General features: G+C 43.9%; 1 protein-coding gene across 1 annotated transcript in view; it reads left to right on the top strand.

Annotated features, from left to right (window-relative positions):
* The window catches only part of LOC311121823 (ADP-ribose glycohydrolase MACROD2-like), a gene marked incomplete at both ends in the record, with an annotated part of 532081 nt that overhangs the window by 94617 nt on the left and 413528 nt on the right, over positions 1-23936 (top strand). The gene's annotated exons all lie outside the window — the stretch shown is intronic.

The following is a 23936-nucleotide window of genomic DNA, read 5'->3' as shown; positions in this document are numbered from 1 at the left end:
GGTGAGAAGAGTGAGGAGGTGTGAGGCAGGGTGAGCAGCTGACATTTTACAATATTAGTCATTTAGCAGACGCTCTTATCCAGAGCGACTTACGTTAGTGAAGCTTCAACTCTCTGTGTGTCATTACCATCCTTCCGGTCTGTTTAAAGTCTGTGATGGGAAGCTGAACTTGTTGTTGTACCACCCGTCATGTTACATGGCCATCTTATTACCAGTTTTTCTCCTTGAACAGGAAACATGTTACGTGAGGTGTTGGTTTATGGAGGATTTAACTGAATTAGAGGCTCGCGCGCGCGCACACACACACACACACACACACACACACACACACACACACACACACACACACACACACACACACACACACACACACACACACACACACACACACACACACACACACACACACACACACACACACACACACACACACACACACACACACACACACTGATAATGAAATGCTGTGATTTCTTCTTCTAGTTTGTTGAATAGTATCTGGGTCATATCCATGGTTATACAGATGAATACAACAATACATATTTTAGATCTTCCTTTAGGTTCACCATGGAAACATTTGGTTATCATTGTTGTAACAATCACATGTAGGGTCTAATTGTTCATTTTGAATGACCTGGAATGGTGACCAGAGTCTTTTAGTGTTTCCTTAAACACTGAGTTAATTGGATAATTTGTAAGACATAATACTGTTCAGCAAATATTTGAGGAGTTTTGAGGATTTTAGTCAGTTCTCAAAGAGAGAGACCATTTTCTGCCGAATCAGGATTTAAAACAGATTAAAGACTAGAAAGGATGAGAGATAGAGAGGAGGGGGGAAAGAGGGAGGGAGGGAGGGAGAGAAAGAGGGAGGAGGAGGAGAGAGAACGGATGAGTCAAAGCTTTTATAGAGCCCCTCCCATCATTCTCAGAAGTGGGACAGCCCCCCCCTCTAGAGAATCAAATTCAACTAAACTAGTTTCTATCTGTTCTAAATGACTTCAGAGCTCAACACATTCATTAAGCCTGCATGCCCTCCAGTCCTGACTGTCACAAATACACTTATCTTCCATAGTACATGTATTTATTAAATAGGTTACTAAATGGTTATCTTTGTTGTCTCTCTTTGTGCCTGTCTTTTATGCTCTGAATAATGTCACTGGTCTGGACCAATTGGGAGAGGCTAGGTTATACTCTTAGAAAACATGGGTGCTGCCTAGAACCATAAGGGGTTCTCCAGCTGTCCCTTTAGAATAACCTTTCTGGTTCAAGGTAGAACCCTATTAGGTTCCAGGTAGAACAATTTTCGGCTACTGTAGAGTCTCACCCAACATATTACCCTCAATGAATGAACCCTTTAAAACCCCCTAGAGTCGATGTCCACGCTCCCGTGGAAATCTAATTAGCATATTTAAAAAATCCCCATAAAAATCTGTCAGTTTAAGCTAGAGATATCTGTTTTTTTTATTGCATCAATCTACCGCATCCGCCGATGTCGCACTTTCACCTCTGCGGTGAAAGGTGACAGAGCTAGAGCAGTGTTTGTCAGACCATGAGATAGATCCTTTTGAAGGACCAAACAGGGTTTTGTATTCTGGTCAGCCATACCGCACGGCAAGCGGTACCGGAGTACCATGCTTCTAAACAGCTTCTTGTTACCAGAACCCCCTGTATATAGCCTCACTATTGTTATTTTTACTGCTGCTCTTTAATTATTTGTTACTTTTATTTAATATTATTTAATATTGTATTTATATTTAATTTTTTGGTATTCTTTCTTAAAACTGCATTGTTGGTTAAGATAAAATTTGATATTATAGTGTTAAATTCCATAGGTGTTATTATTGTGTTAATTGACAAATTGAATCAAGTGAGTCTGGAACAGCTGACTGATTTAGTCAACCATGCGCAATTGACACAAGGCCATACGAGTCTTTCACAAGACACCTTCACTGGCCATACTCATTTATAATATGTAACAGCATAACACAACACATTAGATAAACTGGAATGACACTCTCACTCACGGTTGCACAAAAAGGAGCTGTGTGCCTACCACACCCTAAAATATTCTAATGTGCTGCCTCCCCTAAATTTGAATTATCACTAAAAGTGCAAAGAACCCTTTTGTGAACTGTGAAGAACCATTGAAGAGCTCAAAGGGTTATTTGAGTCATTATGGTTACACATAGAACCATCACCCTTCCCAAAGAACCCTTGAGGAACCCTCATTTTTTTGTATGTAGCCATCACCTGAACACAGACCGGCACCTTGAGCTGAACCTAACCATTTCTTATTAAGCCTTTTAATCTAACTTGTTGTTGAGGCTACCAACCCAATAAACCAATTCACCTGGAACGCTGAGCATTTAAACTACTGATCAATGAGGGGATTTTCTCTGTGCCTGCCTGCTGCAGATGGAGGTCGAGTTAGAGTTCACACTGCAACCATAGCAACAGGACATGACTGGGGTTATCTGTTAGAAACGACGACAGCAGAGTATCTCTCGTGGACTCCATTGTCTCATTTCCTAATTTCCTCATTCCTTCTCAACCAGCTGTAGAAAGAAAGGATTTAAGAAGAGGGTTGGAAGGAAGTTGATGATCAGGATGCTAGGTTTGATGCTGGGTTTGAATGAATTTTGTAGTAGTAGTAGATCTCTCTCTTTATTCCTGCTGGTTCTTTGTGATACAGTGTTAGGAGTGTGTTTCCCTAGCGTGTCTCTGACTCTCTCTCTCTCCCGTCACAATGGCTGCATGCGCCAGGGATACCCACCTGGCAGATTGGGGGGGAGACGGGGGGAGACGGGGAGAAACAGAGGGAGACGGGGGAGATAGAGGGAAACGGGGGGATACAGAGGGAGACAGAGGGAGATGGGGGGGTACAGAGGGAGACGGGGGGATACAGAGGGAGACAGAGGGAGACGGGGGGGAGAGACAGGGGGAGACGGGGATGACTCCTGACAGATATGGATGGCTTCAGAGGGAGAAGAGATCATTCTAGCAGCACAGTGGAGAGAGAGACATACAGAGGCAGAGAGAAGAGATAGAGAGAGAGAGACACACAGAAATAGAGGGAGGGAGTAGAGAGAGAGGGAGAGAGAGAGAGACCGGGAGAGAAAGAGAGAGAGGAGAGAGAGCGAGAGAGACAGGGAGGGAGGGAGGGAGGGAGGGAGGGAGGGAAGCTGCATGCCTTGCAGAACTGTTGCGCCTCATCAGTCACTGCCTGTTGGTTGATTAGCATTGCAGATTATATATAGATTGACTATATAAGACAAGGAGTGTAGCTGAGCTCTCTCCTGAGCTCTCTCTCAAGGCTAATGCTGTCACTGTTCTCAAACAGCCCTATAGTATTTGGTTCTTGGCACTGGGCAGACACTGTCTGTTGATACATTTGCAATGCAGATTGTCTAGATAGATTATACTGTATTAGAGGAGGTGGTTGAGCTCTCTCCCAGGCTGTAGTTCTCCCCTGAGCTCTCCAGCCTAATGCTGTCACTGTCTCAACCAGTCCTATAGTCTCTGGCTCCTGGCCCAGAATGACCTTCTGGCTGTGTACCAAATGACACTATTCCCTACGTACTGCACTACTTTTGACCAGAACCCTATTGGCCCAGGTCAAAAGTAGTCCACTATATAGGGAATAGGGTGTCATTTGGGACGCTGTCTCTTCCTCCGCTGTCTCATTAATACAGGGGTGTCAGTCAGTTCGGTTCACCTGCCAAGCAGACAAAAAAATTATAGGGAACATCAACTGAAGCAAATCAGAACTAGCACTTTAATGACAGATTGCTCTCCGCCATCGCCAGTTCCCCCCACAAGACTGACTGACTAACCAATCACAAAGCTCTAGAGCAGTGTGCCTTGTGTTTCCACAGTAACTGGCCAACGCAGGACCTCACAAGAAAATGTCCACTTACGAAAATATCTTGGAGGGTTTGGGTGTTTGTGTACGTGAACAGTTGAAGTACACAGTCTTCTTGTATAAATTGTTCGTAAATTGTTTACAAGAAAGTTGCTTTGTTTACGGAATGATGTTTAGTCACCCTGTGTATTTGAGACAAATAGGCTGTAGTCTAAAGTGTCGGTTAATTAATCACAGAGGGGCCTCAACTTGGCTTTGGAAGTCAGCAAGATAGAGTGGCCAAATCTCTGGACTAGGGCGATATATCATGAATACCGGTATACCAGTATGGATCCACATACCATTATGGATTTTTATAATACCAGCTATAACAATATTTTGATACAGTGCTAAATTAAATGAAAAGTTTGACAAATTGGATTACTTCTCTGTCAGTTTTGTCCTATTTTGGTTGAGTATAAAACCACCAGCATGGATAAAGCCCATTCAAATCAAAGCAAATCAAATGTTATTTGTCACATGCGCCGAATACAACAGGTGTAGACCTTACAGTGAAAGCTTACTTACAAGCCCTTAACCAACAATGCAGTTTTAAGAAAAATAGGTGTTAAGTAAAAAATGGATAAATAACAAATAATTATAGAGCAGCAGTAAAATAACAGTAGTGAGGTTATATACAGGGGGTACCGGTACAGAGTCAATGTGCGGTGGCACCGGTTAGTCGAGGTAATTGAGGTAATATGTACATGTAGGTAAAGGTAAAGTGACTATGCATAGATTAAAAACAGAGAGTAGCAGCAGCGTAAAAAGAGGGGGTGGGGGTGGGGGGGGGTTCAATGCAAATAGTCCGGGTAGCCATTTGATTAGCTGTTCAGGAGTCTTGGGGGTAGAAGCTGTTAAGAAGCATTTTGGATGTAGACTTGGCGCTCCGGTACCACTTAGAATTCCTTTGTTGCCATCCAAGGGTCATGCAATACTCATAAAACATATTTAGAACTTTCATTGTTCAAAAACATAAAATACCGTCAAATACGACCATACCGTTAAAAATGAGAAAAATATCATCCAGCCATACTCTGGACCAGAGCAGGCTAGACCATGGTTTGCCTCAGAACTGGTGCTGGCACTTCTAAGGCCTTTTCTAAGCTGCACTGAGTTTACTTGGTTACACATCCACCATACTTACTGGAACATTGCTGAAAAGGACAATGTGAAAAGGAAATACGCAAGCCAGCACAGTTAGGTTTTGGGTTGGCAGGATAGTTTGAAAATGGTACCAGTATGTTAGACCAGGCCTGGTTACCTCAGAGCTGTGTTGGCACGTACAGTGTGACAGACCAGGCCTGGTTGCCTATTGTGTGTGTAATTGTGTGTGTGTGTGTGTGTGTGTGTGCGTGCGCACAGTCGGTGCTGGCATGTCCAATGTGATTGGTGTTTACAGAGGCTGTGCCAGGTCCCTGTATAGCTAGCTCTCTGTGTGTGTGTGTGTGTGTGTGTGTGATTGTGGCTTAAACACCAACAGCAGCAGTGCCAGTATACTGCTAATACACTACACTGTGTGCAGCCTAGCATGTGCTTGGCTGTGTTTCATGTCTTTTTTACTTCATATCATAAGAGTTACAAGGGGGCCAAAATATGCAATTTAATGAAAACTTGGTTAATGAACTCCTAATATCTTCCTTCATGACATCAGCACTTTATTCTCGATTCAGATGATCCTGCTCTTCTTCACAGATTAAAAAGAATGAAAGCATCCCGACCTGCTTAAGAGGGTGTAGGAGAATCATCAGATTAACACCCAGACAGATAGCGTGTGTGTGTGTGTGCACATGTTCGTGTGACCGCGTGGGTGTGCCAGATAGACAGACGGACGGACGGACGGACGGACGGACGGACGGACAGACGGACAGAGAGAGAGAGAGAGAGAGAGAGAGAGAGAGAGAGAGAGAGAGAGAGAGAGAGAGAGAGAGAGAGAGAGAGAGAGAGAGAGAGAGAGAGAGAGAGAGAGAGAGAGAGAGAGAGAGAGAGAGAGAGAGAGAGAGAGAGAGAGAGAGAGAGAGAGAGAGAGAGAGAGAGAGAGAGAGAGAGAGAGAGAGAGAGAGAGGGAGGGAGAGAGAGAGAGAGAGAGAGAGAGACAGAGACAGAGACAGAGACAGACAGTTTTTTATTTCAGTGCTGAATCCGGGAGTTCAGGAACATACTGTTGATAGTAGTGCTCATTGCTGAGTATGGCTGGGAAAGAAGGAGGATTGTATATGGTTCCCTACCATAAGGCTTTAAAGGTCAATCATCCACTGTAGACTTTACTAAGAGCAGATTGCTCTGGGGAGCATAGGAGCCATGAAAGCTGGCAGTGCTCAGGGGGACTTTGGATGAAAAATTAGCTCTTTAGCTAACTTCGGCACTTTAACACTGACATGTAGACTTAGTACTGTCTCTCAAATACATTCCATAAATTAATGACTGTCATGGTGATATGATGTTGTACAGTTGAAGTCGGAAGTTTACATACACCTTAGCCAAATACATTTAAACTAAGTTTTTCACAATTCCTGACATTTAATCCTAGCAGAAATTCCCTGTCTTAGGTCAGTTAGGATCACCACTTTATTTTAAGAATGTGAAATGTCAGAATAATAGTAGAGAGAATGATTTATTTCAGCTTTTATTTCTTTCATCACATTCCCAGTGGGTCAGAAGTTTACATACACTCAATTAGTATTTGGTAGCATTGCCTTTAAATTGTTTAACTTGGGTCAAACGTTTCGGGTAGCCTTCCACAAGCTTCCCACAATAAGTTGGGTGAATTTTGGCCCATTCCTCCTGACAGAGCTGGTGTAACTGATTCAGGTTTATAGGCCTCCTTGCTCGCACACACTTTTTCAGTTCTGCCCACAAATGTTCTATAGGATTGAGGTCAGGGCTTTGTGATGGCCACTCCAATACCTTGACTTTGTTGTCCTTAAGCCATTTTGCCACAACTTTGGAAGTTTGCTTGGGGTCATTGTCCATTTGGAAGACCCATTTGCGACCAAGCTTTAACTTCCTGACTGATGTCTTGAGATGTTGCTTCAATATATCCACATAATTTTCCTTCCTCATGATGCCATCTATTTTGTGAAGTGCACCAGTCCCTCCTGCAGCAAAGCACCCCCACAGCATGATGTTGCCACCCCCGTGCTTCACGGTTGGGATGGTGTTCTTCGGCTTGCAAGCCATCCCCTTTTTCCTCCAAACATAACGATGGTCATTATGGCCAAACAGTTCTATTTTTGTTATTTCAGACCAGAGGACATTTCTCCAAAAAGTACGATCTTTGTCCCCATGTGCAGTTGCAAACCGTAGTCTGGCTTTCTTATGGCGGTTTTGGAGCAGTGGCTTCTTCCTTGCTGAGCGGCCTTTCAGGTTATGTCGATATAGGACTCGTTTTACTGTGGATATAGATACTTTTGTACCTGTTTCCTCCAGCATCTTCACAAGGTCCTTTGCTGTTGTTCTGGGATTGATTTGCACTTTTCACACCAAAGTACGTTCATCTCTAGGAGACAGAACACGTCTCCTTCCTGAGCGGTATGACGGCTGTGTGGTCCCATGGTGTTTATGCTTGCGTACTATTGATTGTACAGATAAATGTGGTACCTTCAGGCATTTGGGAATTGCTCCCAAGGATGAACCAGACTTGTGGAGGTCTACAATTTTTTTTCTGAGGTCTTGGCTGATTTCTTTGGATTTTCCCATGATTTCAAGCAAAGAGGCACTGAGTTTGAAGGTAGGCCCTGAAATACATCCACAGGTACACCTCCAATTGACTCAAATGATGTCAATTAGGCTATCAGAAGATTCTAAAGCCATGACATCATTTTCTGAAAATGTTCAAGCTGTTTAAAGACAGTCAATTTAGTGTATGTAAACTTCTGACCCACTGGAATTGTGATACAGTGAATTGTAAGTGAAATAATCTGTCTGTAAACAATTGTTGGAAAAATTACTTGTGTCATGCACAAAGTAGATGTCCTAACCGACTTGCCAAAACTATAGTTTGTTAACAAGAAATTTGTGCAGTGGTTGAAAATCAAGTTTTAATGACTCCAACCTAAGTGTATGTAAACTTCCGACTTCAACTGTATGTGTGTTGCCACCCAATTAACATCACAGTATGGAGGACTGAATGTATTTTCCGACCTGTAGACTTTGTAGGTCAAGTGCTCAATCATCTACAGTTGGCTTTTAGATAGTAGGCTTTATTGACTGTAGATTGCTCTGGGAGAAAAAGATGACCAACTCAGATAATTAGCATAATACAGTGCTTAATTTGTGGGTTCAGGAGCATTCTAGTACCCATGGCTTTCATGGCAGATAAGTCTGTTTTCGCATCCACAAAGGCACCCTGTCTCATATTTAGTGCACTACTTTTGACCCTTACGGAAAAACACTTCACATGTGATGATATTTCACAGGTGATGCCCTCCAAGTTAGTCGTTAAGATGTCTCCAGAATGCCGCACAGTGTTTTCAACGTACATATTTCACACCCTTTGACTGTGTATGTTTATTTATACAGTAATTATGTCCTTACTTGGGATTTGAACTCACAACCTCTTGGTTCAAGGCATTCCGATCTTCCTGAAACGCCGCCATGTCTGAGTCAAGAACTGATTTCACCTGTATTCCTACACTTTGGGCTTCAAAGTAAATCTCAGCTTTGTTAAAAATACACAAAACAAAAACGATTATATTTATCATAGTGATTCTGTAGTAACATTAAAACAGAATAATATGACCCACTAATATCAGACACCCTTACAGAAAAACCACATGATTTGAAAATGTGAATAAATGTGTTTTTTGAAAGACTTCACATGATCACGTTTTCACATGTGTAGTGTCATGTTATCACATGTTGCTTTACATGTTATCACATGTTATCACACTAACTTCACATCAGATCATATCTGATCACATGAAAACATGTAGTATTTCCATAAATGTGTCTTTAGATTTTTAGATGAGATCTTCTCCTGTGAATTTTGTGTAAACAAAGAACATAGCACTTCTTAATTCCAGAGGGAGACTAATAATAATATGACTAAAATTAATGCATCAGAAAATATCACAAAATACTTGCCAAAATGTATCTTCGCCTAGTTCTTGGAAACATATTGGACATCTCTCTCTCTCTCTGTATGTCTCTCTCTCTCTCTGTCTCTCTGTATGTCTCTCTCTCTCTCTGTCTTTCTCTCTCTCGCTGTCTCTCTCTCTCTCTATCTCTCTCTCTCTCTCTCTCTCTCTCTCTCTCTCTATTGCTCTCTCTCTCTCACCTTTGTCTATTTCTTGTAAAACATTTGGGTCACATTTGGGTTGATTTCAAACCAAGTGCATTAGGTCAAGCTGTCCTGTGAATGGCCAGATGATATGTGAGCTGTATGCTGTGGGTCACTCATTATTCTGTACTATGGGAATTATAGGGCCAGGGAGAGATGGGATAGGTGCTGCTGACCATGGGACCAGGGCCCAGGGAGAGATGGGTTAGGTGCTGCTGACCATGGGACCAGGGCCCAGGGAGAGATGGGTTAGGTGCTGCTGACCATGGGACCAGGGCCCAGGGAGAGATGGGTTAGGTGCTGCTGACCATGGGACCAGGGCCCAGGGAGAGATGGGTTAGGTGCTGCTGACCATGGGACCAGGGCCCAGGGAGAGATGGGTTAGGTGCTGCTGACCATGGGACCAGGGCCCAGGGAGAGATGGGTTAGGTGCTGCTGACCATGGGACCAGGGCCCAGGGAGAGATGGGTTAGGTGCTGCTGACCATGGGACCAGGGCCCAGGGAGAGATGGGTTAGGTGCTGCTGACCATGGGACCAGGGCCCAGGGAGAGATGGGTTAGGTGCTGCTGACCATGGGACCAGGGCCCAGGGAGAGATGGGTTAGGTGCTGCTGACCATGGGACCAGGGCCCAGGGAGAGATGGGTTAGGTGCTGCTGACCATGGGACCAGGGCCCAGGGAGAGATGGAACAGGGATGGGACCCTTCAGTGACATGGCTAAATGAGCGGGTGACCAGGCGTTTCCAGCGTTATTATCCTCCTCCTCAGCTGCCACTCACAGTGTCAGCTCTTGACAGGAGATCGCATTACTTTCACAGATCAGATAGACCAACCTGACACCTCACGCTGTTGCTGGGGAAAAAACAACCTGTTACTATCACGGCTGACAAGGCAGCTTTTAAAATAATCACCTAATTGTTGAGGAGAGAGGAGGCGAGACGATGAAAACCGCTTGATCAATCTCATATCTGTAGTTTGTACTATTATACTGTACGTTGTCGGGGGTTGAAACAGGTTAAATATTTACTAGAGTCACATTGAGAATGTTGGCTTGAGCGAACAAATGCGACGCTAGGACTTCTTTCAAGGAAATGTAATGCATGAAAGAGAAGGAATATAATTGAAACATGGGGACGTTTTTTTCTTTTTATCTACGTATGTGAAAGGAAAAAGGACTGGCTAGTGAAAGTGAAAATGCCCTGTAAGTATATTAAAGCTAGTCTTCCCCAGAGGGAGACTAATCTACTTAATTAAAAGGACCAGCAGGAATGGACTGGAATCAAGATGTATAATTATAATACAGCCATTGTCAGGGACCTGGGGTAGTGGTGGCAGGGACCTGGGGTAGTGGTGGCAGGGACCTGAGGTAGTGGTGGCAGGGACCTGGGGTAGTTTTAGGACTGTGTTAGGACCGCTTTAGGACTGTGTTAGGACCGCTTTAGGACTGTGTTAGGACTGCTTTAGGACCGTGTTAGGACCGCTTTAGGACCGCTTTAGGACCGTGTTAGGACCACTTTAGGACTGTGTTAGGACTGTGTTAGGACCGCTTTAGGACTGTGTTAGGACCGCTTTAGGACCATGTTAGGACCGTGTTAGGACCGCTTTAGGACCGTGTTAGGACCGCTTTAGGACTGTGTTAGGACCGTATTAGGACTGTGTTAGGACCGTATTAGGACTGTGTTAGGACCGTATTAGGACTGCTTTAGGACTGTGTTAGGACCGTATTAGGACTGTGTTAGGACCGTATTAGGACTGTGTTAGGACCGTATTAGGACTGTGTTAGGACCGTATTAGGACTGTGTTAGGACCGTATTAGGACCATATTAAGGCTGTGTTAGGACTGTAGTTGTATGTGTATTTATTAAGGATCCCCATTAGTTCCTGCCAAGGCAGCAGCTACTCTTCCTGGGGTCCAGCAACATTAAGGCAGTTATATACTGCCCATTATTATACAATTTCTAAACATTAAAATACATTTGACAACAGATTTCACAATACATTAAGTGTGTGCCCTCCGGCCACTACTCTACTACAACACACAATCCAGGTGTGTGTGTAGTGTGTATGTTATGTGTGTTTGTACGTGTGTGTGTGTCTCGTCACAGTCCCCGCTGTTCCATAAGGTGTATTTTAATCTGTGAATTACTTGATGTTGAATAGAGTTCCATGTAGCCATGGCTCTATGTAGCACTATGTATTAAGGCTGTGTTAGGACCGTCTTAGGGCCGTGTTAGGACCGTATTAGGGCTGTGTTAGGGCCGTGTTAGGACCGTGTTAGGACCGTGTTAGGACCGTATTAAGGTTGTGTTAGGACAGTCTTAGGGCCGTGTTAGGACCGTATTAAGGATGTGTTAGGGCCGTGTTAGGACCGTGTTAGGACCGTATTAAGGCTGTGTTAGGACCGTCTTAGGGCCGTGTTAGGACCGTATTAAGGATGTGTTAGGGCCGTGTTAGGACCGTGTTAGGACCGTGTTAGGACTGTATTAAGGCTGTGTTAGGACCGTGTTAGGACCATCTTAGGGCCGTGTTAGGACCGTATTAATGCTGTGTTAGGGCCGTGTTAGGACCGTATTAATGCTGTGTTAGGGCCATGTTAGGACCATATTAAGGCTGTTAGGGCCGTGTTAGGACCGTGTTAGGACCGTATTAAGGCTGTGTTAGGACCGTGTTAGGGCCGTGTTAGGACCGTATTAAGGCTGTGTTAGGACCATGTTAGGACCGTGTTAGGACCATATTAAGGCTGTGTTAGGACAGTGTTAGGACCGTATTAAGGCTGTGTTAGGGCCGTGTTAGGGCCGTATTAAGGCTGTGTTAGGGCCGTGTTAGGACCGTGTTAGGACCGTATTAAGGCTGTGTTAGGACCATGTTAGGACCGTGTTAGGACCGTATTAAGGCTGTGTTAGGACCGTGTTAGGACTGTATTAAGGCTGTGTTAGGGCCGTGTTAGGACCGTGTTAGGACCTTGACGATGGGGAGGAAAGAGTCAAAACAGGCACAAAATGCATGTTTTTCTGTGAAGAGTTAAGAGAGGAAGGCCATATAGATACAGGCATTTTAGATATAGATTGGAGATTGGAATACAGCTGGTCTTTTTTAGTCATAGAGTCAGAAGAGGGAAACCACAAAACTATAGGTATTTTACAGAGAACATAACAAGCTAAGGCATGTTGTTGTGTTGCTGCCCACAGAGCCGTAGTGTGTCCGTGATAAACATGTTTACTTATTTAGCTGTGTTTTTCCAAGAAATGCTCACACACTGAGGCACTTGACACTCTCTTCCCTTTACACACAAATATCTAGTGATGTTACGTTTGATACCGGAGCTCCGAGGCATGCGCAAAATTGCTAAGCTGCTAACTTCGAAGCAGTGTGCCGATGCGTGTATCACTTTATCAGAAGTACGTCATCAATGACATCTGAAGCTTTGTTTGATCACATGCTTTTTCAAACCGTATGTTGCACCGTGGTTCCGGTGTTTTCTTCGATTCCAAGCTGCATCAAAACACCAACCTCTACTGGACACCGTACTAACAAATATAGTTAGGATTTTGTACAATAAGTTTCACCTGACTGGTAGCATAGCAGGTAGAGTAGGGAACTATGGAACATTCAGGGACGTGAGGGTATGAGGTCGAATCCCGTTGAAAGCACACTATTTAGAATTGTAAAAAATGTGAAACCACACTTTTTGTTCAAATAGTTTGTTTTATTTAGTATAGTATAAGCTTCTGTCTTAAGCATCCTAAATAATGCCATAGATTATGTTTAAAAACAATAGTGAATTTAGGGAAGCATGATGTAAGATGAGAACTTGGGTGGTATTCCAACTGATTATAGGCTGGTTACTAAAGCCACGGAGTTCTGATGAAAACAGTCAACATAAAAAAAAACATCTATCTAATAATCACACGTTGCTATTTATTGCTGACCAGCAGATGTCACTAATGTGCATTTTTAAAAACCTTTTTTGTAATTTAGCAGACGCTCTTATCCAGAGCGACTTACAGGAGCAATTAGGGTTAAATACCTTTCTCAAGGGCACATCGACAGATTTTTCACCAAGTTGGCTCAGAGAATCAAACCAGCAACCTTTCGATTACTGGCCCAACATTCTTAACCACTAGGCTACCTGCCGCCCTGTGAACAGATAATGAAGCTTAGAGTAATGAACCGTTTTTCAACACAGTTTAATGAAAGCGCCGAAGCCTTCAGGAAGCCTCGGTTTCCCATCACTACAAAAATAAAAAATAGTAACAATCCCAATGTTGGGATTTGCTTAGGCTCTTAAGAAACCAATAACCCAGCATCAACAACTTCACCTTGCTCTTTTTTAAGAAAACAACCCAACTAAATGACCCACTGCCAGCAGTTGGGTCATCCAAACAACCCAGCATTTTTTTGTGTGCCAACCGAAAAATATCTGCCAGGATGATGGTTTTGTAATGATGACATATGCATTCTCCTATACCCATGGTTATCCCAATCATGAGCTCATCCATCCTGAACTGACAGGTTTGAAGAATGCTCAAGAAGTCTGGTACAGAGTTAGCAAGACTGTTGGGTTTTTGAAGATGTGTCGTTTACTTAACAGTAACTCAGGTCTGTATGACTGGTGCTGACGTTAGTGATTTTCTGTCTGGAGGTGGGACGTGGGCTGGTGGCTCGGCCGGCCCCGGTCAGCAATGGCCCTATGATTTGTGCCTCACAGCTGAGTAAGAGGGCTGGGGGCCTGTGTGTGTCTGCACGTCTCTCTCTCTCTCTCTCTCACTCTCTCTCTCTCTCTCTCTCTCTCTCTCTCTCTCTCTCTCTCTCTCTCTCTCTCTCTCTCTCTCTCTCTCTCTCTCTCTCTCTCTCTCTCTCTCTTTCTCTCTCTCTCTCTCTCGCTCTTTCTCTTTCTCTCTCTCGCTCTCTCGCTCTTTCTCTGTGTGTGTTTGAGTGGGCAGCTGCTAACGCTCCATCTCCCTAGCGTTGACACAGACTCAATTAATAGAGATCCCACTCTGGGACTCGGCAGGAAAGTTGTCAGATAAATCACTAAAGGATTCCTTCCTCTCTGCTTTGGGCTCTCTGCTCTGGGCTCGGTTGGCTGGGCTGGGGAGGGCTGCAGACCTGGGTTCAGATACTATTCTAAATCTTTCAAAAATGTTGAGTGTTTGCTCTAGTTTGCGCGAGCCTACCCGGAGTGCGGGTTGTTGGGTTTTTGAAGATTGGGGAATATTATATTGATCCAAGCTCGAGGCAAACTCAGTCAAGCACAGATATAATATTTGAAATGATTTCAGATAGTATTTGAAGCCAGATCTGCTGGACTCTGACTCTGGTCTTCTGGCCTCTGTAATCCCCTATGTCTTCTTTCTTTGTTTGTATCATTTTTACTTACAGGTGGAGGGTGACTGGTAGTAGACATAGAAAGGTTTTTAGTCAATACCACGTTGGTCAGGAAGCTGCGATAGACTAGCGTCTTGTCCAGGGGGTGTGCTTGTACATCAAGCAGTTCCGGCTTGCACAAACCAATGCTTGTCTGTTACAATTGTGATGTTTTAGTCCAGGATGTTGATTTGATCATATATGTGTTAAATCATTATGCAACAAATCTAATTGTAATTTAATTGGAAATGTAAAAACATAAACCTCTTGACTTTTTACTGTTCTCTCCGTTTCTTTACACACTGACATGTTTGAGGATCATCTCAACGATGGCCAACGTAGTAAACACATATATGATCAAATCAACATCCTGGACTAAAATATCACGTTTGTAACAGCTTGGTTCGGTAAACAGCTTGGAAGACCAAAACATATTTATATCACTTGCTGGTTTTCACACCACACATTGATATTCACAACTTCTGTCCATAGTTTTTCTTCTAATCTTCTTGTTGACAAATTCACCATAATGAAAATGTTCAATCACCTACAGAATATAACTAATCGACTTAACAAAAAACCCACTCTGTTGCTCATTGATTAAGCGGCTTAAGAATGCATCCCAAATGGCACCCTATTCCCTTTATAGGGCACTACTTTTGACCAGGGCCCTATGGGTGTCAGTTGAGATGCAGATTAAATGGTTATTTATTTGTATGTGTGTTTATCCCTGCAAGACTTCCTGGTGATACTTCAACTTTGTGAAATGGCAGCTGTTTAAATAAGATTAACTAATATAAGGAATCACTTCATACTTTCTCAGGGTTTAGAAACACAAACACGGTCACATGCACGCAAACACCCTTACTGAAAAAACATGAATTTTATTATGTGAAGTTAATGTGAAGATCATGACAACATGTAAAAAGCAACATGTGATAACATATAACTACACATGTGAAAACATTTGATCACATGTGAAATACATTTGACAGCATGGGGATGTAGAATTTCAACATGTGATACCATGAAACTACACGTGACAACATTTGAACGTTTTTCACGTGATAGTGCAAATTCGATTTTCATAAGTGAATGTTTTTCACATGAAAACATGTTATTCTCCTCACATGTGAAAAGGTGGTGTTAACGTGAACTCAAAATGTAATACATGTGAACATATGGTTTTTACATGTGAACAACTGACCTCACATGTCTCTTTTGTAATGGAAGTAATTAAATGGTATGGGGGTTTTAAGGTAAGTGGTACGCTGTTCAGCTAAAATATTGTAAACATCTTTAATCAATATTATTATATTTGACATGATTACTTAGTGTTGACTTTTCAATATGACCCCACCTGGGATTTGAACTCACAACCTCTGGATTAGGAGTACGCTGATCTTTCTGCTGCACCACAAAGTCTGTAGCATTCTCTGAAGCCCCCTACAGATTCATTACCTATAATATATTTCTGTACCATCTGACTGCTATTTTAGTTGATCTGACTATTCTCTCATCATTGATTTCATTTACTTATTTCAGAAATTTGAGAGTTTTTCTTGTGTATTTTTAAAGCTGCAATATGTAACTTTTTGGACGACCTGACCAAATTCACATAGAAATGTGAGTTATAGATCTGTCATTCTCATTGAAAGCAAGTTTAAGAAGCTGTAGATCTGTTCTATGTGCGCTATTTCTGTGCTTTCCATTCTTAAGTTTAGTTTTTGCATCTTTTACTTTCGGTTTTGTACACCAGTGTCAAACAGCTGAAAATACAATATTTTTGGTTATGGACAATATATTTCACAGTGGAACCACGAGGTTGTGAGTTGAAATCTCAGGTGAGGACATGTTGAATAATAATAGCGACTGGATATTAAACATACACAATATATGTCAAATATGTCAGTAAAAAACACTGCGACTGGTTTTTCATTAAACGAATATTCCATAACATTTTTGATAATGCATCAATAATAACGACATTTGATATTTTCAGAAAATGTATTAAGTGAAACAAACACTTGTTTTTATGTTTATTTATTTAGTATGTAGTTTTAGTAAGACAGATTTCAGACACGGACACAGGCTGCATACTGTTTACTTTTCAGGAAAGCAGACACTAAACCTAATTAAGCTGTTATCACTCCCAGGGATTTAGGCTCCAGCGCTCTAGCGTCGGTCAGCATGCGTTAATAAGGTAAACGCTTAAGCCCCTGGAATCTCTGTGGCTCCGTCCCAAATGGCACCCTATTCCCTTTAATGTGCACTATTTTTTACCAGAGCCCTTTGTGATTATCTATGGGCCCTGGTTAAAATTAGTGCATTATAAGGGAATAGGGTGCCATTTGGAACGGGGTCTCTGTATTAATTTATGACCGCTAGAGAGTTAGCCAGCTGATACATTGTCCATGCAGGCAGGCAGGCAGGCAGAGCAGCAACAGGTGATGGTGTTTGTGTCTGTGGCTGATGGTTCATTGTCCAAGGGCAACATTGGTTAAATTCTCTAGAGCTGGAGTTTTTAGGTTTTAGAACGCACTTGAAAAGTATGTTAAACTCAATTGACTTCCCTGGTTAAATAAAGGATAAATAAATAAGTAATATAAAGTCTCGGCGCTGGGAGGTTTAACATCCCCACACGATCTCTTCTCGATTATGAGCTCGCTTGAAAAAGTGACGGTCCATCTCAATGTGACTTCCCTGGTTAGATAAAGGATACACTATATCAGTATTATATGGTTAAAATATCTTCCCCTGCTGAAGAAAGAAACATTCATTAATAACAATGAACCTGTGCTTTGGTCTGGTTTTCATAATATTTATGAGAATGAGGGCATATCATATAACCATCCTTATCTGTTGAATAAAGTTAATGACTTAGTTAACTGAATAAATGAATGGCATATTCTTACCATTCAACCTTATTCCACTCAATTTGTCCTTCAATCAGTGTTGGAGTTACGAAGTGTAGGCCTACTGTAGGTTCTGAATATGTGTGGGTTCATTACAGTCTCAAGGTTTTTCTGAAGACTTGATATGCACAAGCATTACAGACCAAAGATGGTCGGCAGTTCGGCACAAAAGCAGCAGATGTTCAACCTGGTCTCAGGGCAATTCATATTATTCTGTGACACTCCATTTCAAATCAAATCAAATCAAATTGAATTTGTCACATGCGCCGAATACAACAGGTGTAGACCTTACAGTGAAATGCTTACTTACAAGCCCTTAACCAACAATGCAGTTTTAAGAAAGAATACCAAAAAAAACACAAAAATACTATATAAAATTATACGAAATAAAAGTAACAAATAATTAAAGAGCAGCAGTAAAATAACAATAGCGAGGATATATACAGGGGGTACTGGTACCTAGTCAATGTGCGGTGGCACCGGTTAGTCGAGGTAATTGGGGTAATATGTACATGTAGGTAGAGTTATTAAAGTGACTATGCATAGATAATAATAATAAACAGAGAGTAGCCATTTGATTAGATGTTCAGGAGTCTTACGGCTTGGGGGTAGAAGCTGTTTAGAAGCCTTTTGGACCTAGAGTTGGCACTCCGGTACCACTTGCCGTGCGGTAGCAGAGAGAACAGTCTATGACTAGGGTGGCTGGAGACTTTGACAATTTGTAGGGCCTTCCTCTGACCGCCTGGTATAGAGGTCCTGGATGGCAGGAAGCTTGGCCCCAGTGATGTACTGGGCCGTACGCACTACCCTCTGTAGTGCCTTGCGGTCGGAGGCCGAGCAGTTGCCATACCAAATCAAATCAAATTGTATTTGTCACATACGCGTGTTTAGCAAATGTTATTGCGGGTGTAGCGAAATGGTTTTGCTTCTAGCTCCGACAGTGCAGTAATAGCTAACAAGTAATATCAAACAATTTCACAACATATACCCAATACACACAAATCTAGTAAGGAATGGAATTTAAGAATGTATACATATATGGACAAGCAATGACAGAGGTGCATGGACTAAGATACAGTAGAATATTATAGAATAGAATACAGTATATACATATGAGATGAGTAGTGCAAGATGAGTAGTGCAAGATATGTAAACATTATCAGGCAGGCAGTGATGCAACGAGTCAGGATGCTCTCGATGGTGCAGCTGTAGAACCTTTTGAAGATCTGAGGACCCATGCCAAATGTTTTCAGTCTCCTTAGGAGGAATAGGTTTTGTCGTGCCCTCTTCACGACTGCCTTGGTGTGCTTGGACCATGTTCGTTTGTTGGTGATGTGGACACCAAGGAACTTGAAGCATTCAACCTGCTCCACTACAGCCCCTGTCGATGAGAATGAGGGCGTGCTCGGTCCTTTTCTTTTTCCTGTAGTCCACAATCATCTCCTTTGTCTTGATCACGTTGAGAAATAGGTTGTTGTCCTGGCACCACTCTGACCTCCTCCCTATAGGCTGTCTCGTCGTTGTCGGTGATCAGGCCTACCACTGTCGGCAAACTTAATGATGGTGTTGGAGTCGTGCATGGCCATGCAGTCATGAGTGAACAGGGAGTACAAGAGGGGACTGAGCACGCTCCCCTGAGGGGCCCCCGTGTTGAGGATCAGCGTGGCGAATGTGTTGTTACCTACCCTTACCACCTGGGGGCGGCCCGTCAGGATGTCCAAAATAAGTTACAAACAATGTGAAAAAAACACACAAAATAGCACGGTTGGGAAGAGTCCATAAAACGGCAGCCATCCCCTCCGGTGCCATCTTCCAGTATTATATATTACTTTACGTTAGGTTACATTATGAATGGAATAGTTGTACAATGACGTATAGTATCATACATCTTAACCGGTCGTACAATAGCATACGAATTGGATGACGTACCGTATTATACGTCTTGGAGGATGTATAGTGTTATATGTCTTTCTCTGAAACCAGGTTGCTTGTTGTGCCGTAACAACAAAGAATTATGGGGAGAATGAACTTTGGCGTTTAGGGAAACTAACGACGAAGGTTAGGATAATTTATGTAAAAGGTTAGGAGAACTAAAATGACAAAGGTTAGGTGAATTTACGTAGCAGGTTAGGTGAAATGGGTTAAGTTTAGAATAAGATATACATATAGTATGTTTCGTATGGCTCTGAGGCCAGGCTGCCGTCTTTTGTGCAGCTCCATCTTTCCTCATTTCCTTAATGACAGTTCAGGAGAGAGTTTTACCTGTGTGTGTGAGATCCAAGCTGCAGTAATTTGAAGCTCCAGCAGTGTTTTTCTTCTCTTCCATCAGACAGGCAGACAGTCAGACAGGCAGACAGACAGACAAGCAGACAGGCAGACAGGCAGGCAGACAGACAGACAGGCAGGCAGGCAGGCAGGCAGGCAGGCAGGCAGGCAGGCAGGCAGGCAGACAGACAGACAGACAGACAGACAGACAGGCAGGCAGGCAGACAGACAGATAGGCAGACAGGCAGACAGACAGACAGACAGACAGACGCACATGCACGAGTACGCAATGCACGTACGTCATGCACACACGTATGTATGCACGCACACTCACCCTCACACACCCTCACACTCACCCTCACCCACACACCCACACCCACACACACACCCACACCCACCCACACACACACACACACACACACACACACACACACACACACACACACACACCAGCCTGAAAGCCGGCCTCTGCTTCACAGACTACCTCTACACGGTATTTACATGCATTGGTCTAGCAGACTACTACTAGCGCTGTTGTTCTTCAGACCACTGTAGCTGCATGTTGAACAAAGATCCTCTGTTCTAGATGTTTCTTCACTTTCACCTCTAGCCCGGCTGGGTCTTGGAAAAGCCTTTACCATCAAGCTCTCTGCTCTCTCAGGCGACATGGGCTGAACTTCGTACACCGGAAGTAATTCATGATCAAATTGCCTGCGATCAGCCTGCTTCGGGGGGTTGTCCAGTGTTTTCTCTACATTAGCCTGCCCCTTATTAGCTGAACCTCTCGAAGGTTGTGTCCCAAATGGCACCCTACCTTGGTCAAAAGTAGTGCACTATATAGGGAATAGGGTGCCATTTGGGGCGCACACAGAGAAACGAGGGGCAGCTTTCTACAGGAGGGGACATTTAATTATGTCTAGTTTAAAATGTGTGTTGGTTCAATCGATCTCAAAGCATGTGTCCTCTGAGACTACTGGTCTGAGATAAACATTAGAGCAACTACAGAGGAGAGGAGAGGAGAGGAGAGGAGAGGAGAGGAGAGGAGAGGAGAGGAGAGGAGAGGAGAGGAGAGGAGAGGAGAGGAGAGGAGAGGAGAGGAGAGGTAAGGTAAGGTGTGGTTGGAGCAGGGCACTGCTATTAGACTTGGGTTGTGTAGATGTAACACTGAAAGTGTGTGTGTGTAGTTAGAAGTGTTACAGGGTTTTATAAATACATTTGATTGATTGATTGATTGATTGAGTCCCCTGTAGCTCAGTTGGTAGAGCATCGCGCTTGCAACGCCAGGGTTGTGTGTTCGTTTCCCACGGGGGGCCAGTATGAAAATGTATGCACTCACTAACTGTAAGTCGCTCTGGATAAGAGCGTCTGCTAAATGACTAAAATGTAAATAATTGATTCTACAGGTGTGCACTCTTAGTTGCTCATAGCAGGAAAATAATCCTGCAGCAACAGGAAATGTGAATTATTATGTGGATAATAATTAATTGACATTTTTGTCAGGGTTGATACATTTTTCATTAGGGCAAATCAAGTCTGAAAGTGGAAATTACCAACTTTAGAATCCTTTTTAAACCTTGAATACACAAATTTCATTTCCTGCAGCGCATGAATTATTTTCGCGACAACAGAGTGATCAAATTAAGAGAGCACATCTGTCCTCTACTCTTATTGGTCTGCATCATGATTAGATTTTAAAATCTCACTAATTTAGTTCAGATGTTTTCCTATGATCCGAGCTGATCTCCCTACCCCCAACCACTCCCTGCTGTGTGTACCCCCAACCACCCCCTGCTGTGTGTACCCCCAACCACCCCCTGCTGTGTGTACCCCCAACCACCCCCTGCTGTGTGTACCCCCAACCACCCCCTGCTGTGTGTACCCCCAACCACTCCCTGCTGTGTGTACCCCCAACCACCCCCTGCTGTGTGTACCCCCAACTACCCCCTGCTGTGTGTACCCCCAACCACCCCCTGCTGTGTGTACCCCCAACTACCCCCTGCTGTGTGTACCCCCAACCACCCCCTGCTGTGTGTACCCCCAACCACTCCCTGCTGTGTGTACCCCCAACCACCCCCTGCTGTGTGTACCCCCAACTACCCCCTGCTGTGTGTACCCCCAACTACCCCCTGCTGTGTGTACCCCCAACCACCCCCTGCTGTGTGTGTCGGAGGAGGTGTCAGGAGGTGATTACCATAGGGAGCACCATCTCAGTCTTTGGACGACAGGTATATGTCTCTTCTACGTAACCTTTACCTGTACGTTTGCTTCCCAAATGGCACCCTACTCCCTTTAGAGTCCATGATGTAGGGAAAAGGGTGTCAGTTGGGAAATAGCCTGTGATGGTATTTCCTTGATGTCTGACTGGGTTTAGTCTTTAACTGAATGCCATGTTATGTTGATGTTGTTGTTGATCATTATGTATCAGATGTTTCTGAAATAAGTTGATTCTTACCATAAACCTCCAGAAGACATCAAAGTTGAAATGTGTCTTGTTGGGTTTATGCAGAACAAGTTAATGTAGTGAGGAAACGTAATGAACAGGATCCCGAATGGCAGATTGTAATATTGATAGCTGTGCAGTATGTAAAGCTGGTCCTTATGGCAGAACAGTATGTCCTTGGTGAAACACACACACACAAACACATACGATAACACACACATACACAAACTCATAACATACACAGCAGTTCTCCTTCCCATTGAGCTTCAAATTGGTTTTGCAGCAATTACCCACACACTTCGCCTCTCTCCTGGGGAACACACACACACACACACACACACACACTCTCCCGGGAAGCAGTAATTGTAAAGCTGGGGTGCCAAAGGTAATCTAGGCTGGGAGGAAGGAGAGTTGACGATGGCCGTATCGACACTCTGCTTGTTTGTAATAACAGACTATGAAGAGTCAAAGGTGAGAAATGAGTGGGATATTGGCAGTGGGAGAGAAGGGTGAAATAGGGTTTGTATGTGTGTGTGTGTGTGTGTACAGTATGTTTGTGAGTTAGGACAGTGTTTATGTGTAGTTATAACAGTGGTTGGAAAACCAAGAAGGCACAGACAGACAGGGAGACACAACCAGACAGGGAGACAGAGACAGACAGGGAGACACAGACAGACAGGGGAGACAGAGACAGACAGGGAGACACAACCAGACAGGGAGACAGAGACAGACAGGGAGACACAGACAGACAGGGGAGATACAGACAGACAGGGGAGATACAGACAGACAGGGGAGATACAGACAGACAGGGAGACACAGACAGACAGGGAGACACAGACAGACAGGGGAGATACAGACAGACAGGGGAGATACAGACAGACAGGGAGACACAGACAGACAGGGAGACACAGACAGACAGGGAGACACAGACAGACAGGGGAGATACAGACAGACAGGGAGACACAGACAGACAGGGAGATACAGACAGACAGGGGAGATACAGACAGACAGGGAGACACAGACAGACAGAGAGACAGGGAAACACAGACAGACAGAGAGAGAGGGAGACACAGGGAGACACAGACAGACAGGGGAGATACAGACAGACAGGGAGACACAGACAGACAGGGGAGATACAGACAGACAGGGGAGACACAGACAGACAGGGAGACAGAGAGACAGGGAGACACAGACAGACAGAGAGACAGGGAAACACAGACAGACAGAGAGAGAGGGAGACACAGGGAGACACAGACAGACAGGGAGACACACACCGACTGGGAGACACAGACAAACAGGGAGACACAGACAGACAGGGAGCCACAGACAGACAGGGAGACAGTGAGAGAGGGAAACACAGACAGACAGGGGAGACAGACAGACAGGGAGACAGAGAGACAGGGAGACACAGATAGACCGGGAGACAGAGACAGACAGGGAGCCAGAGACAGACAGGGAGACACAGACAGACAGGGAGACAGAGGGAGGGGGAGACACAGACAGACAGACAGACAGACAGACAGACAGACAGACAGACAGACAGACAGACGGACAGACGGACAGGCAATGAGACAGACAAGGAGACAGAGAGAGAGGGAGTACACAGACATACAGGGAGACAGAGACAGACAGGGAGACACAGACAGACATGGAGACACATACATACAGGGAGACAGAGACAGACAGGGAGTCACACAGACAGACAGGGAGACAGAGACAGACAAGGAGACAGAGACAGACAGGGAGACACAGACAGACAGGGAGACA

Source organism: Coregonus lavaretus (assembly GCF_964263955.1).
Source record: "Coregonus lavaretus genome assembly, contig: HAP1_SCAFFOLD_206, whole genome shotgun sequence".
NCBI classification, from domain to species: Eukaryota; Metazoa; Chordata; class Actinopteri; order Salmoniformes; family Salmonidae; genus Coregonus; species Coregonus lavaretus.
This window is presented reverse-complemented; position numbering and strand designations above follow the sequence as displayed.